This window comes from Rattus norvegicus, chromosome 8 (genome assembly GCF_036323735.1).
Source record: "Rattus norvegicus strain BN/NHsdMcwi chromosome 8, GRCr8, whole genome shotgun sequence".
Lineage (NCBI taxonomy): Eukaryota > Metazoa > Chordata > Mammalia > Rodentia > Muridae > Rattus > Rattus norvegicus.
This window is the reverse complement of record NC_086026.1, coordinates 18361520-18371541: the sequence shown is the minus strand read 5'-3', so window position 1 is coordinate 18371541 and position 10022 is coordinate 18361520.

Here is a 10022-nt window from a genome sequence, read left to right as displayed (position 1 = left end):
ATGGACAACTGCTTTAAGTTCTGAAAAGGCTGATTCTGTAATTATACATTTATTAGAAGTTATGGCAATTATGAATTATCTGTACAAATTAAGACTGACAGTGCTCAGTAAAATGAAGCAAATTTTTACATGTTAGAATATAAAGCACATCGCAGATATACCACAAATCCTACAGGATGAGTAGTTGTGAAGAGATCCAATCATACTTTAAAAGAGGTGCTAAACAGACAGAAAGGGTAACAAAGTCCCTAGTGCTTTGCTACCCAGATTACATAGTGTTTTATTGATTTTAATTTCTTGAATCCTGATGAACAAAACCCAACTGCAGCTGAAAGATATTGGACTATGGAGACAACTGCTGCACTAAATCAGCCTGTTTATATTAAGAATGCTCTAACCTAAGAATATGTTAAGCTGGAGAAGATGTCTTGTATATGTTTATACATGAGAAAGGATATGATGACATGGGGAGACCTAGGGAGACTGTGGCTGCAGACTGGAAGAAATCAGCAGAACTGACAAGACAGGTAATGCATATGCTGATTCCTCTACTTGGGAACAGCTCTGAGCCCAGCTGAGATGTGAAAATGTCCCCATTCAGAGTTCAGCTATTCATGGCCAATACATGCCATCCTTTCATTATGGCATAGATGGAGATTTATATTGCAGTTTAGTTTTACAGCCCAAACTGGAATAAGGAAGACAAGTGTCTTCCACATGCTCAAAGAGCAAGACATCACCTCTAACCAATCACTGCACTTTGTTCTTTCCATACATATGTTATTGCAGAAATGTGTATCACTTGTCAGAGTTCATATGTTTACAAAACCTAAGGACCAGACACCAAGGAGGTGACCTGGACAAGAGTCACCCTTCAGGATGCTGAATTGTGAGATAGATTCATCCTAGCATCTAGCTTGATCCAGTCTCAGACTGCCTCAGTTGTTGTTTCATCAAAACTTGCTTCTTGGAGAGTTTCAAAGCAGCTAGCTCACCTGGTCTATCCTTAGAGACTGTTCCAATCAGAACTTCATTTAAACCTTCATTTTTTTTATAGCATTTAGAGATGGGACAACAAATGTTGCAGCTGGTTTTCTTAATACTTGACTACGTCTCCAATTTCTTTTACTCCACTCCCACCCCAAACAAACAAACAAACAAACAAACAAACAAACAAACAGCAACAACAAAACCATGTCCAAAGTCAGCAGGAAGCAATTTTAAGAAAATGACACCCTATCCTAGTAGGAGGGGTAGATAGTTCTTTGGTCCCTCAGTAGATTCTGGATGTTCGTTGTTGCTTAAGGGGATTGGTTGGAAGTGGTCAATGGTCTGGATTAGGAAGAAAACAAGGTATAGTAGGTTAGATGCAAGGATTTCTCTCTCTTTAGAGTTGAAAATAAGAACAAGGGAATATAAGCATAATATAGGAACACTAGGAATACAGGTAGACTATCGAATCTACTCTTAAACAAGAGAGCTACTACTAGTCAAAAATCCTACATTGATATAGATCTTCGTATATTGATACAAAACTAGTTATATCTGGTTACAACGTATTAGGTATATATTTCAACTCTTGTATAAAGTATTGTACCTATGCAACTCATTTAAAAAATGCAATGTTAGCTCTAGTCACTTATAAACTGCTATTACAATCTGTCCAGGATAATTAAGAAATGCAACTTAATAAGTAGTCAATCAAACTCATGGTCATGTCAGATATTAGTCTAGTTATTCACAGAAATATGCCTTCTAAGTTGAACAGATAGTAAATAGATAGAGACAAGCAATGTTTGTCTCAAGCAAAATCAGCTTTACAAATGCCTCCAGAACTTTAATCATGAAGGTATATTGAAATGTGTCAAATGAATTTTTGCATTTATTGAGAAGATTACATGATATCTGTTCTTAAATTTATTTATGTGATGTGTTATATTTATTGGTTTGCATATGCTGAACCAACATTGTACCGATGTGATGAAACCCACTCGGTTATGATATGTGATTTATTTTGCAAATTATTATTATTTTTTATTTACATTTTAAACGTTATCCCCTTTCCCGGTTTTCCCTCCAGAAACCTGAATCTCATCCCCCTCACCCTGCTTCTGTGAGAATGCTATGCCACCTATCCACCCATGCCCTCCCACCTCCCCGCACAGACATTTCCATACACTGGGGCTTCAAGCCTAAACAGGACCAAGGGCCTCTCCTCCCATTGATGCCCAACAAAGCCATCCTCTGCTACATATGTGGAGCAAACTACATGAAACTCAGAAAGAAGGAAGACCAAATTGTGGATGCTTCAGACCTTCTTTGAAGGGGAACAAAAATATTCATAGGAGGAAATATGGAGATGAAGTGTGGATCAGAGACTGAAGGAAAGGCCACCCGGAGACTGCCATATGTCCATCCTGTGTAGTCCCTGGGAGCTCCAGACGATCTGGTTGTTTGAGGTTGTTGTTCTCCTTATGCGGTTGCAAACCCCTTCAGCTACTTCAGTCCTTTCTCTAGCTCCTCCATTGGGGACCCCATTCTCCGTTCAATGGTTGGCTGCAAGCATCTGCCTCTCTATTTGTCATGCTCTGGCAGAGCCTCTCAGGAGACAGCTATACCAGGCTCCTGTCAGCATGCACTTCTTGGCATCCACAATACTGTCTGGGTTTGGTGTCTGTATATGAGATGAATCCTCAGGTAGGGCAGTCTCTGGGTGGCATTTCCTTCAGTCTCTGTTCCACACTTCGTCTCCATATTTCCTCCTATGAATATTTTTGTTCCCTTTCAAAGAAGGTCTGAAGCATCCACAATTTGGTTTTCCTTCTTTTTGAGTTTCATGTAGTTTGTGAATTGTATCTTGGGTAGTCCAAGCCTTTGGACTAATGTATGCTTATCAGTGAGTGCATACCACGTGTTTGTGTGTGTGTGTGTGTGTGTGTGTGTGTGTGTGTGCGCACGCGTGTGCGCGTGTTTATATAATTGGCTTACCTCACTAAGGATGACATTTTTTAAAAATTTTTATTAGATATATTTCTTTACTTACATTTCAAACTTTATTCCCTTTCCTGGTTTCCTGTCCATAAGCCCCATTCCCTCCCATCCCCCTCCCCCATATGAGTGTTATCCCTATACATTCCCCTTATTGCTCCCCACTATATATTCCCCTGCACTGGGGGTCCAACCTTGGCAAGATCAAGGGCGTCCTCTTCCCCTGGTGCCCCAATAAGGCTATTCTCTGCTACATATTCAGTTGGAGCCCTGGGTCAGTTCATGTATAGTCTTTCGGTAGTTTTTAGGCCCTGGAAGCTCTGGTTGGTTGGCGTTGTTGTTTTTATCTGGTTTAAAGCTCCTTCAATTCTTTCAATACTTCCTCTAATTACCCCCAAATGGGGTCCTAATCTCAGTTCAGTGGTTTGCTGCTAGCATTGACCTCTGTATTGGACATGCTCTGGATGTGTCTCTCAGGAGAGATCTATATCTGGTCCCTTTCAGTATGCATTTTCTAGCTTCATCAATCTTAAATAGTTTTGGTGGATATATATATATATATATATATATATATATATATATATATATATATATATATATATATATATATATATATGGGCCACATGTGGGTCAGGCTCTGAATGGCCACTCCTTGAGTCGCTACTATAAATTTTGCTTCCATATCCCCTACTATGGATATTTTACCCCCTTTTAAGAAGAAGTGGGAGTATCTGCATTTCGGTCATCCTTCTTCTTGAGCTTGCTGTGGTCTGTGGATTGCATCTTGGGTAATTCAAGCTTTTTGGCTAATGTCCATTTATCAATGAGTGCATACCAAGTGTGTTTTCCTGTGATTGAGTAACCTCACTCAGGATAATATTTTCTAGTTCATTTCATTTGCCTGTGAATTTCATGAAGTCATTGTTTCTGATAGCTGAGTAGTACTCCATTGTGTAAATGTACCACATTATTTTAATCCATTCCTCTGTTGAAGGGCATCTGGGTTCTTTCCAGCTTCTGGCTGTTATAAGGCTGCTATGAACATAGTGGAGCATGTGCCTTTGTTGTATGTTGGAACATCTTTTGGGTATATGCCCAAGAGAGGTATACTGGGTCCCCAGGTAGTTCTAAATGTCCAATTTTCTGAGGAACCTCCAGACTGATTTCCAGAATGGTTGTACCAGTTGGCAATCCCACCAACAATGAAGGTATGTTCCTTTTTCTCCACATCCTTGCCTTAATCTGTTGTCACCTGTTTTTTTTGACCATAGCCATGCTGACTGGTGTGAGGTAGAATTTCAGAGTTATTTTGATTTGCATTTCCCTGATGACTAAAGACGTTGAACATTTCTTTAGGTGCTTCTTGGACATTTGATATTCCTTAGTTGAGAATTCTTTGTTTAGCTCTGTAACCCATTTTTAAAAAGGGTTACTTGATTCTCTGGAGTCTAACTTCTTGAATTATTTGTATATATTGGATATTAGCCCTCCATAGATGTAGGATTGGTAAAGATCTTTTCCCAATCTATTGGTTGCCGTTTTGTCCTATTGACAGTATCATTTGCAGTACAGAAGCTTTACAATTTTGTGAGGTCCTATTTGTCGATTCTTGATTTTAGAGCATAAACCATTGGTGGTCTGTTCAGGAAAATTACCCCTGTGCCCATGTTTTCAAGGCTCTTCCCCACTTTCTCTTCTATTAGTTTATGTGGAGGTTCTTGATCCACTTGTACTTGAGCTTTGTACAAGGAGATAAGAATGGATCAATTTGCATTCTTCTACATGCTGACCTCCAGTTAAACAAGCATCATTTGTTGAAAATGCTGTCTTTTTTCTCACTGGATGGTTTTAGCTCCTTTGTCAAAGATCAAGTGACCATAGGTGTGTGGGTTCATTTTTGGGTCTTCAGTTCTATTCCATTGATCTACCTGACTCTGTATCAATACTATATAGTGCTCAACACAATTGCTCTGTGATACAGCTGGAGGTTAGGAGTGATGATTCCCCTAGAAGTTCTTTAATTGTTGAGGATAGTTTGTGCTATCTTGGGTTTTTTGTTTTTCCAATTAATTTGCAAATTGCTCTTTCTACCTCTGTTAAGATTGGGTTGCACTGAATCTGTAGATTGCTTTCTGCACAATGGCCATTTTTACTATATTAATCCTGCCAGTCCATGAAAATGTGAGATTTTTCCATCTTCTGACATCTTCAATTTCTTTCTATAGATACTTGAAGTTCTTGTCATACACGTCTTTTACTTGCTTGTTAAAAGTCACGCCCAGGTATTTTATATTATGTGGGACTATTGTGAAGGGTGTCCTTTCACTAATTTCTTTCTCAGCTTGTTTATCCTTTGAATAGACGAAGGCTGCTGATTTGTTTGAGTTAGTTTTATACACAGCCACTTTGCTGTAGTTGTTTATCACACTTAGTAGTTCTCTGAACTTTTAGGATTACTTAAATATACTATCATATCATCTGCAAATAGTGATATTTTGACTTCTTCCTTTCCAATTTGTATCCCTTTGACCTCTTTTTGTTGTCTAATTGCTCTCGCTAGGACTTCAAATAATATATTGAATGGGTAGGGAAGGAGTGGCAGCCTTGTCTAGTCCCTGATTTTAGTGGGATTGCTTCAAGTTTCTCTCCATTTAGTTTGATGTTGGCTACTAGTTTGCTGTATATGTTTTACTATGTTTAGGTATGGGCCTTGCATTCCTAATGTTTGCAAGACTTTTATCATGAAGGGGTGTTGAATTTTGTCAAATGCTTTCTCAGCATCTAATGAGATGATCATGTGTTTTTTTCCTTTGAATTTGCTTATGTAGTGGATTACATTGATGGATTTCAACATATTGAACCATCCCTGCATCCCTGGGATGAAGCCGACTTGATCATAGTGGATGATTATTTTAATGTGTTTTTGGATTCAGTTTTTGAGACTTTTATTGAATATTTTTGTGTCAATATTTACAAGCAAAATTGGTCTGAAGTTCTCTTTCTTTGTTGGGCCTTTGTGTGGTTTAGGTATAAATGTAATCATGGCTTCATAGAAGGAATTGGGTAGTGCTACTTCTCTTTCTATTTTGTGGACTAGTTTGGAAAGTATTGGTATGAAGGTCTGATGAAGGTCTGATAGAATTCTGTACTAAACCCATCTGCTCCTGGGCTTTTTTTGGTTGGGAGACTTTTAATAACTTCTTCTATTTCTTTAGGAGTTATGGGATTGTTTGGAGGGTTTATCTGATTCTGATTTAACTTTGGTACCTGGTATCTGTCTAGAAAATTGTTCGTTTCCTCCAGATTTTCCAGTTTTGTTGAATATAGGCTTTTGTAGTAGGATCTGATGACTTTTTGAATTTCCTCATTTTCAGTTGTTATGTCTCCCTTTTCATTTCCGATTTTGTTAATTTGGATACTTTTTCTGTGACCTCTGGTTAGTCTGGCTAAGAGTTTATCTATCTTGTTGATTTTCTCAAGAACCAGCTTTTGGTTCTGTTGGTTCTTTGTATAGTCCTTTTTGTTTCTACTTGGTTGATTTTCAGCTCTGAGTTTGATTATTTCCTGCCTTCTACTCCTCCTGGGTCTATTTGCTTCTTTTTGTTCCAGGGCTTTTAGATGTGCTTTCAGGTGCTAATGTATGCTCTTCTGTTTCTTTTTGGAGGCACTCAGAGCTATGAGTTTTCCTCTTAGCATAGCTTTCATTCTGTCTCATAAGTTTCGGTATGTTGTGCCTTCAATTATATTAACTTCTAAAAAGTCTTTAATTTCCTTCTTTATTTCTTCCTTGACCAAGTTATCATTGAGTAGAGCATTGTCTAATTTCCATGTATATGTGGACTTTCTGTTGCTATTGTTGTTATTGAAGACCAGCCTTAGTCCATGGTGGTCTGATAGGATGCATGGGATTATTTCAATCTTCTTTTATCTGTTGAGGCATGTTTTGTGACAGATTATTTGGTCAATTTTGGAGAAAGTAGCACAACGTGCTGAGAAGAAGGTATATTCTTTTGTTTTAAGATGAAATGTTCTATAAATATCTGTGAAATTTATTTGGTTCATAACTTCTGTTAGTTTCACTGTGTCTGTGTTTAATTTCTGTTTCCATGATCTGTCTGTCCATTGATGAGAGTGGGGTGTTGAAAACTCCTACTATTGTTGTGTGAGGTGCAATGTGTTCTTTGAACTTTAGGAAGGTTTCTTTTATGAATGTAGGTGCCCTTGCATTTGGAGCATAGATATTTAGGATTGAGAGTTCATCTTGGTCAATTTTTCCTTTGTCGAATATGACGTGTCCTTCCTTGTCTTTTATAACTTTTGGTTGAAATTCGATTTTATTCAATATTAGAAAGTCTACTCCAGCTTGTCTCTTTGGACTATTTGCTTGGAAAGTTGTTTTCCAGCCTTCTCCTCTGAAGTAGGTCTGTGTTTGTCTCTGAGTTGTGTTCCTGTATGCAGCAAAATACGGGGTCCTCTTTCTGTATCCAGTCTGTTAGTTGGTGTCTTTTTATTGAGAAATTGAGTCCATTGATGTTGAGAGATATTAAGGCATAATGATTGTTGTTTCCTGTTATTTTTGTTGTTAGAGGTGGAATTATGTTTGTGTGTCTCTCTTTTTTTGGTTTCATTGCAAGGAGATTACTTTCTTGGTTTTTCTAGCATGTAGCTTCCTTCCTTGTGTTGGAACTTTCCATGCTTTGTAGGGATGGATTTGTAGAAAGATATCATGTAAATTTGGTTTTGTCATGGAATATCTTGGTTTCTCCATCCATGATAACAGAGTTTCGATGGGTATAGTAGCTTGGCCTGGCATTTGTTTTCTCTTAAGTTCTATATGATATCTGCACAGGTTCTTCTGGATTTCATAGTCTCTGGTGAGAAGTCTGATCTAATTCTGATAGGTCTGCCTTTATATGTTACTTGACCTATTCCCCTTATTGCTTTTAATATTCTTTCTTTGTTTTGGGCATTTGGTCTTTTGACTATTATGTTATGGGAGGGATTTCTTTTCTGGTTCAATCTATTTGGAGTTCTGTAGTTTTCTTTTTATGTTTATGGGCATCTCTTTCTTTAGGTTAAGAATGTTTTCTTCTATAATTTTATTGAAGATATTTACAGGCCCTTTAAGTTGAGAATCTTTGCTCTCTTCTATACCTATTATTCTTAGGTTTGATCTTCTTATTGTGTCCTGGATTTCCTGGATGTTTTGGGTTAGGAACTTTTTGTATTTTTACATTATATTTGACGGTTGTGTCGATGTTTTTTGTGGTATCTTTTGCTCCTTAAATTCTCTCTTCTATCTCTTGTATTCTGTTGGTGATGCTTGTATCTATGACTCCTAATCTCTTTCCTAGTTTTCTATCTCCAGGGTTTTCTCCCTTTGTGCTTTTTTTTATTTTATTGTTTCTATTACCATTTTTAAATCCTGCATGATTTTGTTCAATTCCTTCACCTGTTTGTGTTTTCCAGTAATTCTTTAAGGGATTTTTGTGTTTCCTCTTTAAGGGCTTCTACTTGTTTACCTGTGTTGTCTTGTATTTCTTTAAGTGAGTTATTTATGTCCTTCCTAAAGTCCTCTATCATCATCATGAGATGTGATTTTAAATCCAAGTATTGCTTTTCTGGTGAGTGTGGATGTCCTGTGTTTGCTTTGGTGGGAGAACTGTGTTCTGATGATGCCAAGTAGTCTTGGTTTCTGTTGTTTAGGTTCCTTTGCTTGCCTTTCGACATCAGGTTGTCTCTGTTGTTAGCTTGTTTTGCTGTCTCTTACAGCAGCTTGACCCTCCTATGTGTTAGCCCTGCTGTAGACTTTTTTTCTTTCAGCTGGATATGGGAGCAGAGAGCTGCTCCTTGGTTTGTGTGTCCTGAAGCCTCCAGGCAGTTTGCTTGGCACAGAATTGTTGGTCTTACCTCTGCCCTCAGGTGTGTAGGTGCTCCTGGTGACTGGCTTTCAGCTCTTGGTGCACGAAGAAGCCAGAAGAGTCCTGCCCCTAACTGCTCCTAGGTCTCTGTGTCCTGAAGGCACAGAGGGTACTAGGTGGTTTCCTCTTGGGCCAGTAATGTGAGCTGAAGTGGTGGTCTCCCCTGATGTCTCAGAATTGTCAGCACTTCTGAAGGTCCAGCTCTCTCTCCCACAGGATTTGGGTGCAGAAAGCTGTGGGACCAGTTCAGTTCAGTTCTGGGTGCGGGCAGAAACCAGCAGATTTCAGCCACTGACTGCTCCTATATTCCTGTATCCAGAGGCCCCTAAGCAGGTTCCTCTTGGGCCAGGAATGTAAGTAGAAGTGGCAGTCTCCCCTCAGGTCTCAGGATTGTCCTCGCTTCTGCTTCCTTATTGTCAAAGTATCTTCATCAGACAGCATCCTCAATTTGAGTATTTGTTTATCAGACATAGGTTCCTCACTTTAAGTCTGAGTTGATCAGATATAGTTTCCTCATTTTAAGTCTCAGTTGATCAGGTATAGCCTCCTCAAAATGGTTATGCAAGCAGGACCCACTGCTCTCCATGATTGCCACAGGCTTACTCACTGTGACTGTAGCTGTTTCTCTAGAGACATGATTACATGGTCCCAAATACCCAGGATAAATGGTCACATCTGGAGGACTGATAGAGACAAAAAGAAGAGAAGAAGGTTTTACCCCTCAAAAGCATATTGAGAGAGATATAGAATCATCCACAGGGATTTCAACCTGCATGATCCCAGCCTTGCCTGTCACTGACAAAGTGAACTAAATTTTGCTATGTGTATAGACAGCATAGAGAAAGCACTGTAAGCTTGTATCACTCGTGATCTAGGTAATAAGCATACAGGTCACCACATTTATCACAGGTCCTTGCCAAGAGGGAAGGGGTCTCCATGTCCTTACTGGAGTAGAGTCCTAACAGTGAAGCACTCACCTCCTGCAGATGCTGCATGGTCACTGCCACTGAAGAATGAATTTTGTGGCATTAATCTTGTGAGACAAATTGAGAAGTCATGGTATTAGATGTTCCTTAAAAACTTGATAGAATTATGCAGTGACTCTCTGTGATA